Here is a 27,777-nt window from a genome sequence, read left to right on the forward strand (position 1 = left end):
ATGGAATCTCAGAGTCGTTTTGACTTGCATTTCCCTATTGGCTAAGGATGTTGAACATTGCTTTAAGACTTTCTTAACCATTTGAGTTTCCTCTCTTGGGAATTCTCTATTTAGATCTGTGCCCCATTTTTAATTGGATTTTTTGGTTCTTTGGTATCTAATTTTGTGAGTTCTTTATATATTTTGGATATTAGTCCAATATTGCATGTAGAGTTGGTAAAAAAAAATACAAATCTTTTCTGATTCTGTAGGCTGCTGCTTTTCCAAAAGACAGTGTCATTTGCCTTACAAAAGCATTTCAGTCTTACGAGGTTCCATTTACTAACTGTTGGTCTTAGTGCCTGTGCTATCAGTGTTCTGTTCAAAAAGTCCTCTCCTGTGCCAAGATCAAGGGTATTCCCCACCTTCTCTTCTATCTGTCAGATTCATTGTAACTGATTTCTACGTTGAGATCTTTGATTCACTTGGAGTTTAGTTTTGCGCAGGATGTTAATATGGATCTATTTGCATTCTTCTACATGTAGCCATTCAGTTTGACCAGCACCATTTACTGAAGATATTGTCTTTTTTCCAGTGTGCATTTATGACTTCTTTATCAAGAATCAGGTACCCATGATTATGTGGATTTATATCTGAGTCTTCAGTTCAGTTCCCTTGATCAGCATGTCTGTTTTTGTGCCAATGCCATGTTGTCTTATTACTATGGCTTTGTAGTACAACTTGAAATTGAGAATTGTGATATCTCCTGCAGGTTTTTCATTGTTCAGAATTGTTTTACCTATTCTTGTTTTGTGTGTGTGTTTCCATGAGGCTGAAAATTGTCCTTTCAATTTCTATGAAGAATTGTGTTGGGATTTTGATAGGTATTTTGTCAAATCTTTTGGTAAGATGGCCATTTATACATTATTAATCTTGATCCATGAGCATGGGAGATTTTTTCATCTTCTGCGATCTTCTTCAATTTCTTTCTTCAATGACTTGAAGTTTTTGTCATATAAGTCTTTCACTTGAGGTTAATTGCCTCAAGATATTTTGTCTTACTTGAGGCCATTGTGAAAGATGTTGTTTACTTGTTCTCTTTCTCAGTCCATTTATCATTTGTATATAGGAGGGTGTTGCATGAATTCTAATTATTCTTAATAAAAACCTGGAGTCAGATATTAGGGGGTGAAAACTGAGAGATCAGAGAAGCAGTGCGACCAGCCACTCGAGAGACATTTTACCAATACTGACTCCTCAGGCAAAAGGGCAATCCTGTCCTCAGACTGTGTCTTCAAACTGTCTTCTGACTGCATCCTCAGATTGACTCTTTCAGACTGCATCTTCTGTCTCCTCTTGCCTTATATCCCTCTCTCTGCCCAGTCACATCCCTTCCTGTCTCCACTTTCCTTGTGCTGGGATTAAAGGCATGGGCTTCCCAAGCACTGGGATTAAAGGTATGAGCCACAACCACCTGGTTCTAGTGGCTGAGCTCTTTACTCTGATCTTCAAGCAAGCTTTATTTGTTAAAACACAAACAAAGTATCACTACAGGAAGGCTATTGATTTTTGTGAATTTTGTGAATTTTATATCCAGCTACTTTGCTTATTAGTCATTAAGTAAATGTTAACCATGGCATGATATGTAGAACCAGGAAGGATAGATATAGAGGAAGGGAAAACAGAGGACACATGGATCTCCATAGGAAGGGAGAAATAGAATAGATTTTTATGTGTGGACTGGAGGGGGTGGGGTCAGGGAGAGGAATGGAGGTGTGGTGTGTGAAATAAGAGGGGAGATGGAATTGGGAGAAAATGCAGGGAGAGATAGCTAAAATTGAGGGGCCATAGAAGGGTGGTATAGTATTGTGTGATATTCTCTTTGTGTTCTGACAGATAAAATTTGCTTGGAGTCAGAGGGCACAGCTGGCCATCTTGGTTTGAAGGGCTGTAGAGAGAGGACAAGAAGTGGTTCGGTGGGGCTGAGACAGGATCTCGGCTCTTCTGGTCAGAGAAACTGAAGAGGTGGGAAGGGACTGTGACTATTTATCTATTTCTCTGATCTTTCAGGTTTTTGTCCCAATTTCTGACTCCTGGTTTTTATTGACAAGATTAATTAGATTTTTGTTTCACCTGGAACCCTATGTGGGGCCAGAATTCATGAAATAGCTGATTTGCAGCCCCTGCACACACTGGCGCTGCACGCAGGGGTCGCACCTGCCAGAGTCAGTGCACCACCAGCTAGGTTCTTCTTTTCTTTCCCAGGCCTTCTGAATGAGTCTGGAGTTTTTCTGTTGCTGCCTCTCTACAGTAATCTCAACAGGGACTCAGGCTCCAAATGCCACTGGAGTTAGCGCCTCACCACTGGTGACCTCTGCCCTCAGGCAGCTCCTGCCCTGGTGCTTTCTTCACAGTTTTCAGGCAGCTGACTCCCTCTCCCCACGGGTGGCTGGCTTCCTCTCAATCACCTCCTCTGTCTGCTGCTGCATTGATACCCACTCGGGCTTCTACTGTCCTTGCAGTGGCCTCATACTCTCAACTCATAAATATACTCTAGCAAGTGTCTTCAGTCAGGCTGTGCACAGCCTGTGTTCTCTGCTCAGACCTCCTATGGAGTGACAGCCTCACACTTTGCCGTCATTGTCAGCAGATTTGATGAGACAATTGAGAATTCTTAAGGGGGGAATTAGTTAAAAAAGAGAGAGGTTTCTTTTTCCTTGTTAAAAAATGGATATTACTATTACAATGGAGGAAGTTAGGTCTCTGTGTGATTTCACAATGGATGGTTTAAAATGGAACAATTAAATGAGGGGACAATTAACATAGATAGGATTTACGTAATGTCAATTATAAACATTATCAGTTTAATAATTCTTGGTTTATCCCTTAAAAAGTTGGTGATAAGAGTGTCAAGATACAGGTCTTAGAAAAAGTTACTAAAACAGATAATAGAGATATTCAGATGAAGACAGAGGAATTTAAAGGAGAACCAATCTCAGCATTTCATTGCAAAATTAAAGAGGAAGAGCCCAAGGTTATCAAACAACCAACCTTAATTTATCCAGTTCACCTTACAGAAACAACTGCCAAATATCAGGTAACCCCTAGGCTATGTAAGGGTTAACTGGATTCCTGTGGAAATGTTAGATTTGAGAAGATTTAAGAAATATGCAGAATGTGCAGTAAAGACCAATATTGGACCAATGAATACAGATCAACAAGGGACAAACAACATAACCCTTTGCCATTGGAAAACACCTTAATGGGGGCCTCTCACAGGCTCCCGTGTCAAATTTGGTTCAGTCATTCTCTGTTACCATGGAGAAGCTCCTCCCCAGAGCATTTAAAAGACCTAATGCCTATTGTAAAAATCTTTATTGCTCTGGATGATAGAATAGTTTTAGAAGATCAAGAAAAATTTCAGGAGAAACCATAAAGCAAATATTATAAAGATTAGATTTAATAAGAGGTCAAGAGACTTCTTGATTAGAAGAGGTGATAGCTCATCAAAGATCATGACCATTCGATCTAAAGTAACTTATACAACTAACAAAGGCTTTCAATTTGATCAGATATAACTTGCCAAAAGGGAAACTCCCAAAAGTTAGAGTGGAGGCAGGGTTCTGTTTTTTATATTTCCAGGAGAATGAAGACATCCAGCTAAGGAATCTGAAGACTACTGGACAAATGAGACGTCTGGAGAAAAAGGACAAATAATCCAGAGAAAATGTCTGAAGAAAATAAGTAAATTGTCTTATTAGTATATCACATTTCCTACAGGATAAAATTTCATAAATCTTCCCAAATGCTTGTTTCTGCTGCTCTATACAGACACATAATAAAAATGGTCACTTTTAGTCCTAGTTCAATTAAAAATTAAAGCTGACTTTGGAGTTGAAGCATGGCTCTCTCCTTCTCTAAACCCAAGCATGCTTGTTAAAAGGAAAATCTAAAATCTCTGTCTTATATCAGAAGAGCCACCTGATATGGGACAAAAGAAACAAAAATTAGTGGACTATTCTATTGTCACTAATCTCATAATTCTTTGGTTTTATTTAGACCATAAAACTTTTCTTAAGGTATAAATATTATCTCAAAATTTATAAAATTTAATATATATATTAAACTTTTGTCATGATATTTATGGTCAAATAGAGTACTAATTCTAGAAAAAAAGGCTTCATCTATCTTCCTGTACATGATTTCAGGTATGAGTCTTTTTTTAATATTTATTTATTATGTATACAATATTCTGTCTGTGTGTATGCCTGCAGGCCAGAAGAGGGCACCAGACCCCATTACAGATGGTTGTGAGCCACTATGTGGTTGCTGGGAATTGAACTCAGGACCTTTGGAAGAGCAGGCAATGATCTTAACCTTTGAGCCATCTCTCCAGCCCCTCCGGTATGAGTCTTTATCAGGTAACTAGGAATTAAGTTTTTGTACCCTGGATATACATAACAAATTATGACCCTTTAACCTCTTTAAGACCTGCTGCATGTAGCATTTAAAATGTTAAGTTTTCTGCAGTGACACACAACCATGCCTAACAGTGATCTTTGAAGTCTCCAAAAGGAGGATGGGGCCCTACAACAGCGATTCCACCTGGACTATGGCAATGCCACAAAGCTGACAAACACCAAAGATCGGCTTTGGACTATAAACTGCTCAGGATAATTTCAAGTTTGCTAGCAGATATGGTCCAACCTCACAGACTCCCCTAGCCAGAACCTGACATAAATCCTGCACTTTCCCATTACACAGAGACTGGACAACAAATGATACGGCTAGCTCTCCCAGGACTTGACAATTACCCTAATTGGGGGGCATCTCCTAAAGATACCATCTCCTCAGACAACAGGGAGTAATTTTAAGAACGTGATACCCACATTCCCAAGAGGTAGGGTGGGTGGTTTTGGGTTTATCAGTTGGTTATGGATATTTGTCATTGTTTAGGGGGATTGGTTACAAGTTGTTATTATAATAGTCAAGAAAAAATCTGAACAAATGAGATTAAATTCAGGGATCTTGTTCTGAAAAGGAAAAGGGGGTATAGAAATGATAGGATAAAAGGGTAAATTATTGAATCTACTTTTGAACCAAAAAAGCAACTACTAGTCTTATGTATTTTATATTGCTATGGATTTTTGTATGTTGATAAAAATTTGAAGCTACTTTTGTTATAATGTATATATGTCTTTACTCTTGTTTAAGGTATTTTTGTATATTAGTACAAATTTAAGGTTATTTTTATTAGAACATGCTGTACATATATTCCTATTCTTGTTCAAGGTATTGTACCTCTATAGCCCATTTTAAAATGTAATGTAAATCTCACTCCTTGAAAGTTATTATTATAAACTATTTAGGATAACAAAGAAATGCAGGTAAATAGTCACCTATTACAATTAGATTTCTAGTCATGATAAGAATGTTTTCAAGAACAAACAAATGTATCTTAGGTAGACAGGTAGTCTTCCAACACTTTAGAGGTCTACAGAATGTGTAGATGTGTTAATAGCATAAAGTTATATTTATGACAACAAGATATGTCTGTTTCTGGAAGCACCAATCTACTTCAGTGGTATCGAAATATTGTCTATATTCTGTCTATTATGTTTTAAATAAATGCTGATTGGCCAGTAGCCAGACAGGAAGTATAGGCAAGACAACCAGACAGGAAGTAGAGGTGGGTCAATGATAACAGGAGAATTCTGGGAAGGAGGAAGCCCATTCCTCCCCAGTCCTGTCCAGGCACAGAAGAAGCAAGATGTGACCTGCCCTGCTGAAAAAGGTACTGAGCCATGTGGCTAACATATACTAGAATAATGGGCTACCATAAGTTATAAGAGTTAATAAGAAGCCTGAGCTAATGGGCCAATTAGTTTATAACTTATGTAGACCTATGTGTGATTTTCTTTGGGACCTTACCAGCTGTGGGAACTGGGCAGGACAGAAACCCCAACAAGCAGGCCCTCATGTTATACTTCAGAGAACATGATGGGCATCAAAGAAACTATATATGAAGTATACTTTTTTGGAGGCAAGAGATAGCACTGGGCAAGAAACTGCCCTTGACTTAACTGCGGACACTATGCTGTCCAAACTGGATAATCAGGACACAAAAGAAAGTGACTGCTGAACTTTGCCAAGACAAGGTGTGATAATCCTTCAAAAATCCTGCTTCACAGATAAGTCTGTCAGATATTCCAGACTTGTAGGCTGAAATTGGATGCACCAGTGTTTCAGAGGATCTGTGAGTGACTGTATAGGTAGTCAGATGTTTCTGTCATTTCTTAGTTTTGGAAGTTGTTTGCTCTGTACTTCCTGTTTACTCAGGTAATACTATATCCTTCTCAGGTCTCTGATAGAGTTGAAGACTACATAGTTATAGTTTTCCTTGTTACCAAATTCAAAAAAGAAACTCATAAAAGAGATGTAAAGTGTATAAGGTTGAGAGACATAAAAAGATAGTTTTAGGTTGGTAATACAAGTTAGAATAGAAAGTGACTTAGGTACAATACTTTGGACTCACCTAAGCAGAATAGAGGTGGAATATTTTCTATGAATTTATTAAATGATAATAGACTACATATTGTTAATGTAATTATTGCCTTATATATTTGTATACAGTTATTGTACTCACTGTATATAGTTTTGCTAAGTTAGCAAAAACCTTCACTTTTTATTTTTAGACAAAGGGGAAAATGGTAAGAGATATTTTCCTTGTGTTGTGACAAACAAAGCTTGCTTGGAGTCAGAGGGCATAGCCAGCTACTAGCTGACAACAGAAGTTTAGAGGCCTGTAGAGAGAGGACAGGAGGTGGTAATATGGGGCTGAGACAGGATCTTGGCTCTTTTGGTCAGAGGTAGGAAGAGGTAGAAAGGGACTGTGGCTGTTCTCTGCTTCTCTGATCTTTCAGGATTCTACCCCAATTTCTGACTCCTGATTTTTATTGATAAGATTAATTAGATTTATGCTTCAGTATGGAAACCTAGTGGAGTGAATACTTCTTAAAATATATGAAGGCAATCCTAATGAAGTCTCCAAGTAATGGGGAAAACAGAGTTCTAACTGGGCATCTCTTTTCATTAAATTAAGGTTCTGGTACTGGGACTGAGCTACATCTAATTGAGTTGTTGTTCAATGGGATCCCATAGAAATCCCCAAACAACCCAGGCTTGTACCAAAACGAGAGTTTTCTCTTCACAAACTAAGAGCAAGACCCCATTGCTTCAACATCCACACAACTCATTGACTGTGGAGACTTACTGTTAGTGCCTAAATAGAACTTTTATCCCTACATTTTAGTGTCTTTGGTATGGGAAAGTACTCTGCAGACTACCAAAAGAGAAATTAAACACCAATCCAGCCATAAACCATTTGATCTTCAATGCTATCCTGCCTGTAAAATAAACTAGGGCAATAGTGACAAAAAACTTGTGGGAATAACCAACCAACTTCTGATTTGACTAAAGGCACACTCAAAAAGATAGAACCCATACCTGACACAGTGGTGATATTTTGTTTATGTTATAACACATAAAGCTTGCCTGAAGATTGGAGTGCAGAGCTAAGCCACTGGCTAGCCATAGAAGCCAGGCAGTGGTGGCACACACCATTAGTCCCAGCACTCACGAGGCAGAGGCAGATGGATCTCTGTGACTGCAAGGCTACCCTGAGCTACATCAGATTAAATCTGTCTAAAAGAGAGACAGAGCTCACACAAAAGTGATCCCAGGATTTGGGAGCACATCCCTTTCATCCCAACACGAGAGAGGTAGAGACAGGAGTGATATTACTGGGCAAAGAGAGAGGAGCTCACACAGTCTGAGGTTTCATAGAGAGAGAATGCAGTCTGAGGATTCATAGAAGTGGGTGCAGTCTGAAGATTCAGTCAGAGATACAGTCTGAGGATTCATAGGAACAGGATCACCCCTTTAGTCTGTGTAGGGTAGAGGTAAGAACTCTAATAACTAGCTGCCTGTTTCTCTGATCCTTCAGCTTTCACCCCCAGGTAGCTGACTCCAAGGTTTTAATATTAAGACTAATTAGAAATTCAAGTTACATGACATTGTTTGGGTAACCAAGAACCAGAGACTAGATAACCCAGAGACAGAGAGTGAAACTAAATACTACTGGTCTTTTGTAATTGTTTGTTCGGTTTTTATTTTTTTAGACAGAGTTTCTCGGTGTATCCCTGGCTGTTCTAGAACTTTCTCTGTAGACCAGGATGACCTTGAACTCAAAGATATACTTAGCTTTGTTTCCTGAGTGCTGGGATTAAAGGCCTGCACCAACATCATCTGGCTACCACTGGTCTTTTTAAAAAGTAGTGATAAGATAATTCTGAATGACATTCTGCTATACTCATAGATCAGTTTCTTATTCAGCCGTTATCAGAGAAGCTTCCTCCTACAATAGATGAGAGCAAATACAGAGACCCACAGCCAGACATTATGCAGAGGGAGAGAGACCTTAAAACATACAGTTCTAAATGGTGTATCTCCATCAAATCCATACCCTCAGAGCTCAAAGAACCCTGTTTTTTTTTTTTTAAAAAAAAAAAAAAAAAGGAGAATGAAAGAGTATAAGAGCCAGAAGGGATGTAGGACACCAGGAGAACCAGTCCCTCTAAATCAACTGAGCAAAGCTCATTTGAATTCACAGAGACTTAAGCAGTATGCACAGGGCCTACATGGATCTGCACCAGGTCCTCTGTGTATATATTACAGATTTCAGTTCAGTATCCTTATGGAACTCATGAGTGTGTGAATGAGTGGGTCTCTGATTCTTATGCTTTCTCTTGGGCTGCTTTCCTTCTGTTGATTTGCCTTTTCCAACTTCAATGTGATGTGTTTTGTTTTATCTTATTATATTTTGTTTTGAGAAGAAGGAGGAGGAGGGGGGAAGAGGAGGAGGGGGACAAGGTGGAGGAGCAGAAAAGGAGGAGGAGAAGGAGGAAGAGGAAGAAGAAGAAGAAGAAGAAGAAGAAGAAGAAGAAGAAGAAGAAGAAGAAGAAGAAGAAGAAGAAGAAGAAGAAGAAGAAGAAGAAGAAGAAGAAGAAATAAACAGTATAGATTTCTCCTCAACATACTCACTTCACATCCTTCTGATGCAGAAATGAGATTACTTGGTCATAGGGCAGTTTGTCTATATTAGTGTTCTATTGCTGTAAAGAGACACCATGACCATGATAACCCTTACAAAGGAAAACATTTAATTGGGGCTGGCTTACAGAAGTTAAGCCCCTTGTCATCATGGTGGGGAGCATGGTGGCATGTAGGCAGTCATGGCACTGGAGAAGAAGATGAGAGTCCTACATCCAAGTCTTCAGGAAGCAGGAAAAAAACTCTGGGCCTGGTGTGCACTTTTGAAATTTCAAAGCCCAACCCCAGTGACACACTTTCTCCAAAAAAGCCACACCTCCTAATCCATTTTAAATAATACCACTCCCTGGTGACTAAGTATATAAATATATGGGCCTATGGAGGCCTTTCTTATTTAAACTCTGTACTATTTCCATAATAAATACATTAGTTTACACTCCCATCAACAAGGTAGAATGGTTCTTCTCTCTGTCAAACCTCACCAGCACATTTTATTTTAAGTAATTTTGGTAGGAGTCTTAGTTTAATGAGCTGAATTTATATGTCCTAATATTGATTTGTAAAGCCTCAGGAATTAGTGAAGGTGAACGTTTTCTATGAATTTGCAACCCATTTTATTTCCTCTTTAAAAACATGTTTGTTTTAGAGCTATACCAATTTTAATCTTACTATTTTCATTAGTATGGAATTTTGGAGTCCTCTATATAGTCAATGAAATTACTTAATGCACAGGGGGGTTGACGTGACTATATCATAAGCAGATGACGGGTCTCATACATGCATGCAAGGGCTTAGCTGAGTCATACATGGATGATGTAACCACACATGTGCACAAGGGCTTAGCTGAGTCATACATGGATGATGCAACAACTCATGTGCATGGGTCACGCAGAGCCCTATAACATCCCTGGGACTATTAGGCACTTCTGCCTGCAGGCTTGTCTGCACATGCATAACCCTAGAACTTGGAAGTGTCAGCTTTATTGTGATTGAAATCGTAACATTCCACCTTTTTGTTTATTACAAAAATTTGGGGAGTTTGGGGTCTTTAATGGGAGGGAAGTGGACATTGTAAGGTCTCTTGTGACTGTTTCTTGCTGATTTTGTGGACACCAGAGAGTTGACCAAATCCTAGGGTGGCCGATTACTTTTGTGTGTTTTTTTTCGGGCTCTGTGAAACTAGCTGGCTGGCAGCTTGAACCACACAAGATTCTGGAAAGGCAGAAAATTATGTATGGAAAAAAATTTAGATCCTGTTGATTAAGGGAGGAGAATCCCAAGATGGAAGATAGAGGGGGTGTTTGGAGGATGGAGGAGGGAAGTTCCCAGGGGTTCCCAAGACCACAAATAATAAGGGAAGAATGAAATACTTACTCTGGAGGACTCTGGTCCATTTAGATAGGTCCAATTGGTTCCCTGGTGCTTATGAAAAAAATGTTTAAAAAAATAAATTTTAGACATATTAAAAGCTTATGATTATGATGATATAGTGTTAGGATGGTAGACAGTGGGGAGGAGGGATGAAAAGAAGAGGGAATTATTAGAAAGGGGAGTATTAGACCCCTCAATGTTTTACCTGAAGCAAATCTTAAGGCACTTGTTTTCCTTTAGCACCATGGTATTACCTGAACATCCAGGAGACACTGCTGCAGACAGTGATAAACCTGTTATGTTAAAGTTTGTTTTGTGAGTTTTTGTAGTCTGGGGCTGTGAATGTCCCCAAACTTGTTATTGTTTCTTACCACCTGGGCTTTGGGCAATCCTTGTACCTCCAGTTCTATGTTTTATGATGGTCCCTGTAATAATAGCTGAGTGGTTACCTGGAAATTTAAGTATGACATTGGAGATATAGAGAAGTTAGCAAAGCAGATAGGAGAAGGAGGGAGAGTATATGGAGTTTTGGGCACAGGAGGGTTGAGTACAGTGATGAAACTTATTTTTCTGGAACTGGAGAAAAAGTGACTGATCTTGGTATCCTCTGGAACTTAAGGAAACAGGGCCCTGTTTGAGTTACCATATACGAGGGGGTATCTTGAGCTGGAAGAGTAAAAGGTTTAAGGTGGGACAGGTGGATCCAATGAGAGAGTCCCTCGAGCTTGACCGCTGTGGGAGTTGCAAGAATTACTTTAAAGGGTTCCTGCCATTTAGTGGAAAGGGGTGGTGGGCATTGGTCTGGGGGAGAGAATAGTACCTGATCTTCTATTTTAATCAGTAGTGGGCATGAATTGGCACACGCTTGAGGTAATGAGTAGTCGGTAAAATCCCATAATACGGAGCAAGGATGGGATAATGGCAGAGTAAGCTGGTGATCAGGAAGGGGAGAGGTTTTAGGTAAGAGGCTGGGGGTTAAAACTTGTCACCCATACATGAGTTCAAAGGGCAAGATGAAAAAGGAAACTGTGCCCTAACCAATCCATCTATGCTGGCCACCTCTCACAACAGGAGAACTGCAGCCAGCTTGGCTTGGTAAGGGTTGGGTTCCATAGCAGCACATGAGCATGTGAGAGAAGAGTAAAGATGGATGCCATAGCCAGACAGCCGCTGCTGTCAGGCACCAAAGAGAAAGAATGAGCCAGTGGGACTGATAGAGTAGTTAGTGAGGGGAGATAGAGAGCTGAGATGGCAGTGGAGTCTGCATCACATGGGTGCAAGCAGAGGGAGGTGGCAAGGCAAGCAGGAAGTAAAGGAGCAGAAGTATCTGTCTGCTAAGGTCAAAAAGGTGTGGATTCCTTAACGGGGTCCAGAGAAGGAGCTGAAGGAACAGGGGTAGGAGCTGAAGGAACTGGGGTTGCTGCCCGCTGAGGTCAAAAAGTGGGAGTTTGTTAGTTGGGTCCAGAGTGGAAGTGGACTGTTCTTCCAGGAACATGTGAGCAGGTGAACAACTTGCAAGGGTAGAGGTCTTAGGCTTAGAGCTTAGATAGTAAAAGGCTTGGATATAAGGAAACTCCTTCCATTTACTTATGTGTTGACAGTAGTTCGAAAGCTCCTATAGAATATCGGGATCAAAGGTGCTGTTATGCGGCCACTTTAAATTGTTATCTAAATTGTAAGGAGGCCATTTTTTAAAAACAAAGATAGACAAGTGTGGGAATCTGTAAATAGGGCATTAAGGTCTGGGGTTTCAGGGCCTCTAAAAAGCACCCAGGAGGGAGGAGGCTGGATTGATGATCTTGGATGCCTTGCTGCCCATAGCTGAAACTGTGAAAACCCACAAAAACGGTGACACCACAAGGCTCATAGGAGACATTGCCCCTCTATAGACAGCATATGAAATGGCAGCAAACACTGCAGGGCTTGTAGGAGAGCATCCTCTACCTACAGGTGGGGTGTTAAAGCTCGACTTGCTCCAGTCAGGGGAACTCAGAAGCCAGAGAGGCCATGGTGGGGACCACTGATGAGTGGTCCATAAGGAAAGGAAAGGAAAGGAAAGGAAAGGAAAGGAAAGGAAAGGAAAGGGAAAAAGGAAAAAGAAAAATCTGAGGGACCCTGGGCTCCCAGTCATGGGAGGACTGACCCCAGGTCATACAAACATGATTTTAGCTAATGAAAGCAATCCAGAGATGAATGTCAGTTAAGGGCTCAACTGTAGCCATGAGCCGTGGCTGGGGGATATTGCCTCCATTTCTAGGAACACCAGAAGATTTCCGGGAGCTCAACAGTCAATTCCTCCGGTTCGGAGAAATGGTTAAGCTGACAAGAATGGAGGAAACTCACCAATTGAAGCTGGTGGTGTGCATAGAAATTGTGCTCAGGCAGATGGAACATGTGGTTGTTGTGGAAAAAATACCCGGTTCTGGATCCTGTCCCCAGGAGAGGAACTCAGGGTGGGAGAGCCTCCCAGGTCTCATGGCACCAATTAAATTACCTAACATGAGTGAAAAGGAAACATGGAACACACAACAAACCTGCTTAGGAGTTTATTAGAGTGGGTGTGCACAGGCCTGGGAAATCAGTGTGCGGGGGGGGGGGGGGGGGGGGGGAGAGATGGCGTGTCCAGCTTTTAAAAGCTGCCTAGTGCATGTGCACAGGGGGTTGGCATGACTACATCATACACTGATGGTGAAGCTCACACATGTGTGCAAGGGCTTAGCTGAGTCATACATGGATAATGCAGCAACTTGTATGTGGGTCACACCAGGCCCTTTAATATCCCTGGGACTATTAGGCACTTCTGCCTGAGGGCTTGTCTACACATGCATGGCCCTAGAACCTGGAAGTGTCAGCCTTATTATGGCTGAAATCATAACAGTCAACATATAATCAACTTTTCCAATACACATTTTGCAAATAATTCCTCACATTGGTAAGGTTGTTTCCTCAGTTTGTTAATTATTTCATTTGTTGTACATAAGACTTACAATTGTTAGCCAGGCAGTGGTAGCACACACCTTTAATCCCAGCACTGGGAAGGCAGAGGCAGGAAGATCTCTGTGAGTTTGAGGCCAGCTAATTCCAGTACTGACTCCATAGCTACAGAGAAATCCTGTCTCGAGAAACCAAAATAAATAAATAAGTAAATAAAATAAAATTTCTGCAGGCTCATTTTTCTATTTTTTTCTTTTGCTTCCTGTACTTTTAGAAATTTATACAAAATTATCCTTTCCCAATTCAGTGAATTTCCATTATGGAGAGGTATTTCTGTTAAGGGATTCTAGTGAATATATCCTAAGGTAATAGGTTTTAGGTTTTTATGCCTTTTGATTTGGTTTCATAGATATTATGTAATGAAATCAAGCTCCATTCTTCTGCATATGGCTATCTAAGTTCAAAAAATAATTTACAGAAATGAATCTTTTATGAATGTGTGCCATTAGACCACATTTATAAAAGTTGACTCTACATGCTGAGTTTAGCTTTTAGATATTTTTTTCTCTGTTCTATTTGACTGCTTTTATGGTCTTAGCCTACATCATGCATTTTGGATTATTATAACACTGCTGTATACTTTGAGATCAAGTATAATAGTAAAACCTTGTATTCTTTGTTCTCAGGATTGTCTTGACATTTTGTGGTCCTAAATGCAATTAGAAAATGTTTATTTTTATATTTCTGTTAAAAATACCATTTTTATTTTATATTTTGAGATAGGGCTTCTCTGTGCAGCCCTGACAGTCCTGGAACTTACCTTGTAAACCAGGATGACTTTCAACTCACAGAGATCCATCTGCCTCTGCTTCTGCCTCTGCCTCTGCCTCTGCCTCCCAAGTGCTGGGATTAAAGGTGTGCGCCACAATTGCCTAACAGTCTTGATCTTTTAATGGGGATGAGATTCCATTACCATCTTCAAAGGAATGCTTTCAATTACCTAAATTCCTTTTATTAAGGCTATTACAATAACCTTCCAGTGGGACAATTAGAACAAAATTTCTATTATATGTGGAAATATATTGAGAGAGAGAGAGAGAGAGAGAGAGAGAGAGAGAGAGAGAGAGAGAGAAAGAGAGAGAGAGGAAACTTTTAAGAGGACTGATCACAAAATGTAAAGAAGAGCTCTTAATACAGGGGATTTAGAGTTGGAAAAGCATATATATTACATTGAAACCAAAAGGGGATACAATTTGAGAGGAAGACATGAACCATGTTGTGAGGGGTTGAGAAGGATGGTGATTGAGAACATTATTTAATGGCATATGTCTGTGAGAAAGTCACAATTAAATTACTTATAGTGTTTTTTCACTTTAGAAATCATTTTAAAAATCCTTTGAGATAAAATTTCAGAAAGTTAGGAATAGATCTTCTTTTAAATAATTAGCAAATTCAAATCAAGTTATTGTAGTATTATAAAATAAAGGAAGATGATTTTGAGAAGGAATACTCAGTTTAATCAGTTCTTATAAATCTGTGAAAACTGATAATGGTTTTATGTTTAAGTTACAAATAAGGTAAGGCCTCTGGATGTGAGGGTGACATGTTTGCAACATATGTCACCCCATTGATCACCAGGGTTGATTTCAGCTGATCTGGCTAGCAAGGTGGGTGTCCCTTTCCTCCCTCACCACTCCATGTGTGTCCCTCCCAAAGCAGCACACTAAATTGAAGAGGACAACCTTCTCTGAGTAGGGGAGGACTGGTCTTCGGGAAAGGGTATGAGTGTAGCTGCACTCTCCTGCTAGAATCTCCAAACAAGCTCACAAATAGGGTAAGACCTTTTTTAATATAACTAAAAAAAAATCTTAATAGAGAGTTAAAATTAATGCAAAAACAGGATGCTAACTTTTCCCCCAATGTGGTGTTGCTGTTGCTTCTTTATCAAAAGTCACATGTGAGGATGGACCTGGTATTATGTCTGGTTATGTAATTTCACTCTACTAATCAATGTCTTTTTTTTTTCTCCAGTGCTATTCTTTAACACTATGGCTCTGTAGTATAACTTAAAATCAGGAATGGTGATACATTCTGATTTATTATTCAGGATTGTTTTGGCCATCGTGAATCTTTTGTGCTTCTATATGAATTTAAAGATTTTTTTTCAATTTCTGTAAATAATTGCATTTTAATTTAGTTAGAGATTGTAAGTACTTTGTACACTGTTTTTGGTAGGTTGGCCATCTTTACAACATTAATCCTTCAATCAATGAGCATGGAAGGATTAATGTCTTCTAGTGTCTTCCTCACTTTCTTCTCTTTTAGTTTTCATTGTATAGGACTTTCACTTTTGGTTAGTTATTGTCAACATAACACTAGAGTCACCTAGGAGTCGGGAACCTTAACTGAAGAATTTCTTCCATCAGAGGCATGTCTGTGTGGCATTTTCTTAATTGATGGCAGAGTGTGAGAGGTCACACCCACCATGGGTGATGCTGCCTCATAGTCCATCCTGGGATGTATAAGAAAGGTATATAGAGGCAGGCAAGTCCGGGCGGCGGAGGCACCGGCACGCAGGCAGGCACAGGCGGCGGAGGCACCAGCAGGCAGGCAAGTCCGGGCGGTGGAGGCACCTGTGCGCAGGCAGGCCCAGGTGGCGGAGGCACCGGCAGGCAGGCCTAGGCAGCGGAGGCACCGGCAGGCAGGCCTAGGCAGCGGAGGCACCGGCAGGCAGGCAAGTCCGGGCTGCGGAGGCACCGGCGGGCAGGCGGGCTGGCGGGCCCAGGCAGCGGAGGCACTGGATGCGGGATAGTGCGGGCAAGAAACAGTGAAGCCCGCACTGAGAGCAGATTGCCCCGCTACAATTAAATCAAACCCAATAGATAGCATCGATAAGAGGACATGGGCAGACGCCAAGGCAAGAATTCACCCAACAATCTGAAAAACAACAGGAAAACACCAGAACCCAATGATCTTACAACACAAGGACTTGAACACCCTAACACAGGAGAAGAGGAAAAAACTGACTTTTTGAAAGCAATAGAGTCCCTTAAACAACATGTAAAAAACGCCCTCATAGAAATGGATGAGAAGTATAACAAAAAGTTTGAAGAAATGAGTAAATACGTAAATGATACCCTGGGAAGCCAAGAAAAAACGATCAAACAGGTAATGGAAACAGTCCAAGAATTGAAAACTGAAATGGAAGCAAGGAAGAAAACACAAACAGAGGACCAGTTGGATATGGCAAATATAGGTCAACGAACAGAGACTACAGAAACAAGCATAATCAATAGAGTACAAGAGATAGAAGAAAGAATCTCAGATTCTGAAGACACCATAGAGAAAATAAACGGACTGATCAAAGAAAACACCAAAACCAACAAATTCTCATCACAAAACATTCAGGAAATATGGGACACAATAAAAAGACCAAACCTAAGAATAATAGGGATAGAAGAAGGAGAAGAGGCACAGCTCAAGGTCCAGAAAATATTTTTAACAAAATTATGGAAGAAAACTTTCCCAACATAAAGAAAGATATTCCTTTGAATATTCAAGAAGCATACAGAACACCAAACAGACTGGATCAAAAAAAAAAAGTCCCCTCGCCATATAATAATCAAAACACAAAATATACAGATTAAAGAAAGAATATTAAGAGCTACAAAGGAAAAAGGCCAAGTAACTTATAAAGGTAAACCGATCAGACTTACACCTGACTTCTCTATGGAAACCAATCAAATGGTCCTAAGAAAAAAGCAGGTGTGGCCATACTAATTTCTAACAAAACTGACTTCAAACTAAAGTCAATCAGAAGAGATCGAGATGGACACTTTATACTCATAACAGGAACAATTCAGCAGGATGAAGTCTCAATCTTGAATATCTATGCCCCTAATATAAAAGCACCCACTTATGTAAAAGAAATATTGCTAAAACTCAAGGCAGACATCAAATCACACACACTAGTAGTAGGAGACTTCAACACACCTCTCTCACCAATGGACAGGTCAAGCAGACAGAAAACTAATAGAGAATTAAGAGAATTGTTGGAGGTAATGAATCAAATGGACTTAACAGACATCTATAGAACACTCCACCCAAATAGTAAAGAATACACCTTCTTCTCTGCAGCTCATGGAACCTTCTCGAAAATTGACCACATACTTGGCAACAAAGGAAACCTCCACAGATACAAAAAAATATCAGTGTCCACCTGTGTCTTATCAGATCACCATGGATTAAAGTTAGAAGGCACCAACAATGCTACCCCCAGAAAGCTGATAAACTCATAGAAACTTAACAGTCAACTACTGAACCACACCTGGGTCAAGGAAGAAATTAAGAAAGAAATTAAAGTCTTCCTTGAATTTAATGAAAACAAAGAGACAACATACTCAAACCTATGGGACACGATGAAAGCAGTGCTAAGAGGAAAGTTCATAGCACTAAGTGCCCACTTAAAGAAAACGGAGAAAGCATACATTGGGGACTTAACAGCACACCTGAAAGCTCTAGAAAAAAAAGAAGCAGACACGCCCAGGAGGAGTAGAAGACTGGAAATAATCAAACTGAGGGCAGAAATCAACAAAATAGAAACACAGAAAACAGTCCAAAGAATCAATGAAACAAAAAGTTGGTTCTTGGAGAAAATCAACAAGATTGACAAACCCCTATCCAAACTAATTAAACGACAGAGAGAGAACAGGCAAATAAATAAAATCAGAAATGAAAAGAGGGACATAATCACAGACACAGAGGAAATTCAGAGACTCATTAGATCTTACTACAAAAGCCTGTATGCCACAAAACTGGAAAATGCAAAAGAAATGGACACTTTTTTAGATAAGTACCATATACCAAACCTAAACCAAGAGCAGGCGAACGATGTAAATAGACCTGTTAGTCGCGAAGAATTAGAAACAGTTATCAAAAATCTCCCTTCCAAAAAAAGCCCAGGACTAGATGGTTTCAATGCAGAATTCTACCAGAACTTCCAAGAAGAGCTAATACCTATACTCCTTAATGTATTTCACAATATAGAAACAGAAGAGTCATTGCCAAATTCCTTTTATGAAGCTACAGTTACCCTGATACCAAAACCACACAAAGACCCAACCAAGAAAGAGAATTACAGGCCTATCTCACTCATGAACATCGACGCAAAAATTCTCAATAAAATACTGGCAAACCGAATCCAAGAACACATTAAAAAGTTATCCATTATGATCAAGTAGGCTTCATTCCAGAGATGCAGGGCTGGTTCAACATATGCAAATCTATCAATGTAATCAACCACATAAATAAATTGAAAGAAAAAAACCATATGATCATTTCATTAGATGCTGAAAAAGCATTCGACAAAATTCAACACCCCTTTATGATAAAGGTCTTGGAGAGATTAGGGATACAAGGGTCATACCTAAATATAATAAAAGCTATTTACAGCAAGCCGACAGTTAACATTAAATTAAACAGAGAAAAACTCAAAGCCATCCCACTAAAATCAGGAACACGACAAGGATGTCCACTCTCTCCATACCTCTTTAATATAGTGCTTGAAGTTCTAGCAATAGCAATAAGACAACATAAGGGGATCAAGGGGATCCATATTAGAAAGGAAGAAGTTAAGCTTTCATTATTTGTAGATGATATGATAGTATACATAAGCGACCGCAAAAACTCTACAAAAGAACTCCTACAGCTGATAAACACCTTTGGTAATGTGGCAGGTTACAAAATCAACTCCAAAAAATCAGTTGCCTTCCTATACACTAAGGATAAGGAAGCAGAGAGGGAAATCAGAGAGGCATCACCTTTCACGATAGCCACAAATAGCATAAAATATCTTGGGGTAACTCTGACCAAGGAAGTGAAAGATCTATTTGAGAAGAACTTTAAGTCTTTGAAGAAAGAAATTGAAGAGGACACCAGAAAATGGAAGGATATCCCTTGCTCTTGGATTGGGAGGATCAACATAGTAAAAATGGCAATTCTACCAAAAGCAATCTATAGATTCAATGCAATCCCCATCAAAATCCCATCAAAATTCTTCACAGATCTGGAGAAGACAATAATCAACTTTATATGGAAAAACAAAAAACCCAGGATAGCCAAAACAATCTTATACAATAAAGGATCGTCTGGAGGCATTACCATCCCTGACTTCAAACTCTATTACAGAGCTACAGTATTGAAAACAGCTTGGTACTGGCATAGAAACAGAGAAGTCGACCAATGGAATTGAATAGAAGACCCTGACTTTAGCCCACAAACCTATGAACACCTGATTTTCGATAAAGGAGCTAAAAGTATACAATGGAAAAAAGAGAGCATCTTCAACAAATTGTGCTGGCAAAACTGGATGTCAATCTGTAGAAGAATGAAAATAGATCCATATCTATCACCATGCACAAAACTCAAGTCCAAATGGATTAAAGACCTCAATATCAGTCCAAACACACTGAACCTGATAGAAGAGAAAGTGGGAAGTACTCTACAACACATGGGCACAGGAGAACACTTCCTACGTATAACCCCAGCAGCACAAACACTAAGGACATCATTGAATAAATGGGACCTCCTGAGACTGAGAAGCTTCTGTAAAGCAAAGGACACTGTCACTAAGACAGAAAGGCAACCCACTGACTGGGAGAAGATCTTCACCAACCCCGCAACTGACAAAGGTCTGATATCCAAAATATATAAAGAACTCAAGAAATTAGACCGTAAAAGGTTAATCAATCCAATTATAAAATGGGGCACTGAGCTGAACAGAGACTTTTCAACAGAAGTTCAAATGACCAAAAGACACTTAAGATCGTGCTCAACTTCCTTAGCAATCAGGGAAATGCAAATCAAGACAACATTAAGATGCCATCTTACACCTGTCAGAATGGCTAAAATCAAAAACACCAATGATAGCCTCTGCTGGAGAGGTTGTGGAGAAAGGGGCACACTCATCCATTGCTGGTGGGAATGCAAACTTGTGCAACCACTTTGGAAAGCAGTGCGGCGGTTTCTCAGGAAAGTCAGGTTCAACCTACCTCTCGACCCAGCAATACCACTATTGGGAATATACCCAAGAGATGCCCTAACATACAACAAAAGTATATGCTCAACTATGTTCATAGCAGCATTGTTTGTAATAGCCAGAACCTGGAAACAACATAGATGCCCTTCAATGGAAGAATGGATGAAGAAAGTATGGAATATATACATATTAGAGTACTACTCAGCAGTAAAAAACAATGACTTCTTGAATTTTGCATGCAAATGGACGGAAATTGAAAACACTATCCTGAGTGAGTTAAGCCAGACCCAAAAAGAGGAACATGGGATGTACTCACTCATATTTGGTTTCTAGCCATAAGTAAAGGATATTGAGACTATAATTCGTGATTCTAGAGAAGCTAAATAAGAAGGTGAACCCAAAGAAAAACATATAAGCATCCTCCTGAATATTAACCTTCATCAGGCGATGAAAGAAGACAGAGACAGAGACCAACATTGGAGCACTGGACTGAAGTCTCACGATCCAAAGGAGGAGCAGAAGGAGAGAGAGCACGAGCAAGGAACTCAGGACCGCGAGGGGTGCACCCACACACTGAGGCAATGGGGATGGGATGTTCTATCGGGAACTCACCAAGGCCAGCTGGCTGGGGTCTCAAAAAGCATGGGACAAAACCGGTCTCGCTGAACATAACGGACAATGAGGACTACTGAGAACTGAAGAACAATGGCAATGGGTTTTTGATCCTATTGCACATAATGGCTTTGTGGGAGCCTAGGTAGTTTGGATGCTCACCTTAATAGACCTGGATGGAGGTGGGTGGTCCTTGGACTTCCCACAGGGCAGGGAAACCTGCTTGCTCTTTTGGCTGAGGAGGGAGGAAGACTTGATTGGGGGAGGGGGGGAAATGGGAGGTGGTGGCAGGGAAGAGGCAGAAATCTTTAATAATTAAATTAATTAATTAATTAATTAATAAAAAAAAGAAAGGTATATAGCCCTGGGAACAAGCAGGAGTTAGCAGCTTTCCTCCAGGGTTCCTGTCTCTACTCCTGCTTAAGTTCCTACCCTGTCTTCCCTCATGATGGGCTGTGATCAGGACATGTGAGCCAAATAATGCTGTTTTCCACAAATTGGTTGTGGTTAGTGTTTTATCAATGTAGCAGTAATCTGAATAGAACAACTTCCTTCATTATGTTTGTTCCCAGTTTTTTTTACTTTGTATTGCCTATTTGGGGGGGGGGGGTGGATGGGATTTTTTTCTATCTGAATATCATTGTTTGTGATTGATATGTTTAACAACTTTGTCATACTTAGTTTAATTTTGGCATGCTGTGTTCTTTATGTTTTCTAATTTGTTAAAATAGATTTTTGCAGTATGTCCTTATAATCCTCTGCATTTTATTGATATCTATTATGGTTCCTTTCTCATCTCTAATTATATTAATTTTGTTTTCTCTTTTTATTTTTTTATTTATTTTTTTTTTTTTTTTGGTGGCACACATCTTTAATTCCAGCACTCAAGAGGCAGGGGCAGGAGGTTCTTAGTTCAATGGCAGCGTGGTCTATAGCTCTTTTTATTTTTTTAGCTAGCATAGCTAAAGTTTTGAAAATCTTGTTAATCTTTTCAAAGAACTAATGGAAGAGTATGAAATGCTAAGTTTCCATGAATGAGAGAGGTTAGGGAAAAAGTCACTGCAGCCTGTAGTTGTGAGCATCCTCTGGACTCAGGGAGAACCAAACAAGGACTAAACCATTCAGAGGGTTGTCAGCCAACTCAATGGGGGTCAAGTGTAGCAAGCTTAGCCTGACTAAGCCAGTGAGAGACTCGATGCCTAGCACCAGGGCCTCTGTAGAGGCAAGAAGGCGAGAGAAAACCAAGTTCTAGAGGGAGAGTATCATCCACAGGAAAGGACTGGGAAAGGGGGTCTTTGTAGCTCTTTTTGGTGGGAAAGACAGGAGAGGACAGGAAGGGAAGCTATAACCCAATAGGGCCTAAAGAAACTACCTGGTTGCAGCTCCAAGGGTAGGGGTGTGTGGTCAAGTAAAGAGGAGCAGCTGTAGTCTTAAAGACCATGGATGGGTGTACCTCTGTTTCCAAGAGTACTAGAGGGATGTCCAACACTCAGTGGTTACTTCCTCTGACCCAGAAAAATGTTTACACTGACCAAAGATGGAACTCACCTAAATACTGCTGTTGAATAGAATGCTGATCAATTGGTAAGCTGGAAGTTTTGTCTTTTGCAAATGGACTGGAGATAAAGAATAGAGCCCCTGTGTTGCTCAGACCTCAAGGGGACAGCACAGGCGCCAATGGAGCCTCTCCCAGGTTTCAGCACCAAAATGTGAGTGTGACTGGTAACATCTCTGGAGCTGCAAAGATATCCTGACTTATTGGGAAGCCAGGCTATACCTAGAGCTTCAGTAAGACAGCTCTCGAGGGATAGAGCCACAATAGGAAAGCTCTGGAGGTTGGAGCTACAATAGGACAGCTTAACCCTAGAGATAAAGGTGTCCTGACTTATTGGGAAGCCAGGCTGCCTAGAGCTACAATAGGACAGCTCTGTTGGGGTGGGGGGTAGAGCCACAAATAGAACATCTCTGGAGGTTGGAGCCACAATAGAACAGCTCAGCTCTGGAGGGAAAAGTGTCCTGACTTATTAGGAAGCCAGGCTGCCTAGAGCTGCAATAGGACAGATCTAGAGAGTAAAGTCACAATAGGACAGCTCAGCCATGGAGGGAAATGTGTTCTGACCTGTTTGGAAGCCAGGCTACCTGAAGTTGGGGTGTGGTGGGAGATCTTCTTCCCACAGGATATATCAAGCAATCTTGCTCCTCTTCTAGAGAGCTACAACTGAGCTCTGCTCTGTTCCCCTAAGGTAGGTAACATCCTAGCTCAGCTAGCTGCTTCTTCTTCTTCTTCTTCTTCTTCTTCTTCTTCTTCTTCTTCTTCTTCTTCTTCTTCTTCTTCTTCTTCTTCTTCTTCTTCTTCTTCTTCTTCTCCTCCTCCTCCTCCTCCTCCTCCTCCTCCTCCTCCTCCTTCTTCTCCTTCTTCTTTTTCTCCTTCTCCTTCTCCTTCTTCTTCTTTCTTCTTCTTCCCAAGATGTTACTTTTCTACTACACTCTGCTAGAGGGGAAACCCCTGCAGAAATATGGCTATCTCCCCCAGCTCCAGTGAAAAGTTGTTACTTTTTCTGTTCAGTCTTGCTCAGCCTTGCTAAGGGAACATCTCAGCAAGGCTTTTCTGATCAGTCCCCTAAGGGATGTCCCACCAAGGTTCTTCTGTTATGAACTGGTAAATAGAGATCTTCACCCATGATTTTTTTGAGAAAGATTTATTTGGGAAAGAGGAGTCCAGGAGACTATCTCTGCTATGGCAGGAAAGGGAAGCCAGCAATTGAACAGGCAGAGGAGCTTATATAGGACATCTTAAAGGTGGAGTTTTCCCAGGAAGAAGATTTTCTGCTAAAGGATTATTTAGTTTAGTTGATCAGAAGAGATGGCTCTGATTTCAGGTGCAAACTGTGTTTCTTTTTCTGGTCATTTTAGTCTTTTGACTCTAATTTTAGGGCCAGAGCATATTTCTTTCACTGACTCTGATTCTAGGGACAAGGAGTGTTTCTTTGACACTAGTTTCAGAGTCAAGGTGTGTTTCTTTGTTTATGGGTTCAGGAATAAAGTGTTTCTTTCACTGGCCCAGGTTTCTGATCTTGGGTGTGTTTATTTCACTTCAGAGTCAGTGTGCACAGGGATTGGTTTCCTACTCAGGGATTGGTTGATTTTCTTTGACTGGTCCCTTGGCTGGCCCTTTTACCCTACAACAACCTCTTCATTTTATTAATTCTTTGTATTGTTTTTCTTGTTTCTATCTTATTAATTTCTGTTCTTATCTTAATTATTTCTTTCTGTTGATTGTTTTGGGGTGTTATTTGTTCTTTTCTTTCTAAAACGTTAAGGTGAATAAGTTGTTTGTTTGGATTATCTGTGTTTTTTTAATGTAGGGGGTTAGAGTTACAAAATACCTCTTAGGATTTCCCTCCTTGTATCTTACAGATTATATATATATATATATATATATATATATATATATATATATATATATATATATCAACCAAAGATGACATAACAAGTTACAGTAAGACTAGGTACCTCCCCTCATATTAAGGCTTAGCAAGGCAATTTAGTATGAGGAAAAGGATTTCAATAGCTGGCAAAAGAGTCAAAGACAGTTCCTGCTCTTATAGTTAAGAGTACCATAGAAAACCAGCTCCACAACTGTAACATAATATGCAGAATGCCTAGGTCTGTCGAATGCAGCCTTCCTGATTGTCAGTTCAGTCTCTGTGAGCCCCTGTGAGCCTAGATTATTGATTCTGTGGGTTTTTTTTTCTTTTTTCTTTTTTATGTGATGTGACCCCTCTGGCTCCTGAAATCCTTCCTTCCCCTCTTCTACAGGATTTCCTGAGCTCCACCTTATGTTTGTCTGTGGATTTCTGCATCGGTTTCCTTCAGTTACTGCTCAAAGACCCTCGGATGACAATTGGTCTAGGCACCAATCTAAAAGTATGTTATTAGGGATCACTTCATTGCCCTTTTGTGCCAGTAGTGTTTGGTGCTATCATAGGTCTCTGAGCTAGAGAACCTCGGGGTCTTGACCATCCAGGCACTACAGAAATAGGATCCCTCTTGTGGCATGGGCCTCAAGACCGATCAGTCATTAGTTAGCCACTTCCGCAATTTCTGCACCACCTTTACCCCAGTACAACTTGTAGGCAGGAAAAACTGTATATTAAATATTTTTATGGCTGGATTGGTATTCCAGTCCCCCACTGGAATTCATGCCTGGTCACATGTGACAGGAAGGCCACGTGTATGTCCCGGCAGCCCAGAACTGAAACAACCACACAGAAACTGCATTAATTAAAACACTGCTTGGCCCATTAGCTCTAACTTCTTATTGGCTAACTCTTACATCTTAGTTTAACCCCTTTCTATTAATCTGTGTATCACCACATGGCAGTGGCTTACCAGGAAGGATTCTGCACGTCTGACTTTGGCAGCTCCATGGCTGCTCTCTGACTCTGCTTTCTTCCTCCCAGAATTCAGTTCTGTCTTCCCCACCTACCTAAGTTCTGCCCTATCAAAAGGCCAAGGCAGTTTCTTTATTCATTAACCAATGAAAGCAACACATACATAGAAGGACCTCCTACACCAGTCACAGGAGATGGCCAGTTCAGATACCATATCCCCCACTGCTAGGTGTCTTAGCTACAGTCATCCTCATTGATTCCTGTGAGTTCCCCTTGCCCTAGATTTCTAGCTCATCCCCCCAAGATGCTCCCAATCCAGTTGTTTCTCCCAGTACTCTCTCCCTCCATGAGTACACTCTCCCATCTATCACCTAACCCCCCCCCATTCCCAATCTTGATGTCAATTATATTTCTTCTTCCCAAGGAGACCTGAGAGTCCCTCTTGAGTCCTCCTTGTTCCTTAGTTTCTCTGGATCTGTGGATCATAGCATGGTCATCCTTTACTTACAACCATGTTTGTCTTTCTGGATCCAGGATACCTCACTCAGGATGATTCTTTTTCTAGTTACATCCATTTGTCTGCAAATTTCATGATGTTATTTTTTAACAGCTGAGTGATACACTGTTGTGTAAATACACCACATTTTCTTCATCCATTCTTTAGTTGAGGGTCATCTAGATTGTCTCCAGTTTCTACCTATTATATATAAAACTACTATGAACATAGGTGAGCACATGTCCTAGTGGTAGAATGGAGCATCCTTTGGGTTTATGTCCAGGAACAGTGTAGCTGGGTTTTAAGGTAGATTGATTCCCAGTTTTCTGAAATACTGCCATATTGATTTCCATCGTGGCTGTACAAGGTTTCATTCTCAATAGCAGTGGAAGAATGTTCCCCTTGCTCTAAATCATCCCCAGGACAAGGTATTAATTTTGATCTTAGCCATTCTGACGGGTGTATGATGGAATCTCAGAGTCACTTTGATTAAGTGCTTCTCAGTCATTTGAGATTCCTCTGTTGATAATTCTCTGTTTAGAGTTATACCTCATTTTTAAATTGGATTATTTGATTTGTTGATGCCTAGTTTCTTGGGTTCTTTATCTATTTGGAAACTAACCCTTTGTCAGATGTGGGGTAGTAAGGATTTTTTTCTCATTATGTAGTCTGTCATTTTGTCCTATTAATGTTGTCATTTGCCTTACAGAGACTTCAGTTTTATGAAGTCCCATTTATTAAGTGTTGATCTTAGTGTCTGTGATTGCCATTCTGTTGAGGAAGTTGTCTCCTATGCTAATGCATTCAAGGCTATTTCACACTTTCTCTTAGGTCAGATTGTGTGTCTGATTTTAGGTTGATCCACTTGGACTTGAGTTTTGTACAGAGTGGTAGATATGGATCTATTTGCATTCTTCTACATGTCAATCCAGTTATGCCAGCACCATTTGCTAAAGATGCTTCCTTTTTCCTCTGTATAATTTTGGCTTCTTCAAAAAAAAAAAATAAGGTTTCCCTAGGTGTGTAGATTTATTTCTGGGCCTTAATTTGATCCCATTGACCATCCTGTCTGTTTTTATGCCAATACCATGCACTTTTTATTATTATAGCTCTGTAGAAAATCTTGAAATCAGGAACATTGATACCTCTGGAAGTTCTTTTATTGTACAAGATTGTTGTTGCTATCTTGGGTTTTTTTTTGTTTTTTTATATGAAATTGAGTATTATTCTTTTGAGGTTTGCAAAGAATTGTGTTGGGAAATTTAATCTGTAGATTGCTTTTGGTAAGATAGACAGCTTTACTATGTTAACCCTACCAATCCATGAGCAGGAAGATATTTCCAATTTCTGATATCTTCTCTAAATTATTTCTTCAATGACTTAAAGTTCTTGTCATACAGACCTTTCTCTTGCTTGGTTAGAATTACACCAAGATATTTTAGATTACTTGTGGCCATTGTAAAGGGTGCTGTTACCCTGATTTCTTTCTCAGCCTATTTACCATTTGCATACAGGAGGGCTACTGATTTTTTTTTAGTTAATCTTGTATCTACCCACTTTGCTGAAGGCATTTATCATTTATAGGAGTTCCCTGGTAGTATTTGGGGGGTCACTTATGTACACTATCAGAAAATCTACAAATAGCAATACTTTGACCATAACAAATCATATTAAAGAACATATTTCATTGAAGTGGCTTATATTTTCAGAGGTGTAGGCCATTATCATTATGGTGCAACATGGTGGCATGCAGGCCAAAATGGTGCTGAAGAAGAAGCTGAGAATCCTGTATCTTGACTTTCGGACAACAGGAAGTGGTCTAAACCACTGGGTGTGACTTGAGC

This window comes from Chionomys nivalis, chromosome 10 (genome assembly GCF_950005125.1).
Source record: "Chionomys nivalis chromosome 10, mChiNiv1.1, whole genome shotgun sequence".
Classification (NCBI taxonomy): domain Eukaryota; kingdom Metazoa; phylum Chordata; class Mammalia; order Rodentia; family Cricetidae; genus Chionomys; species Chionomys nivalis.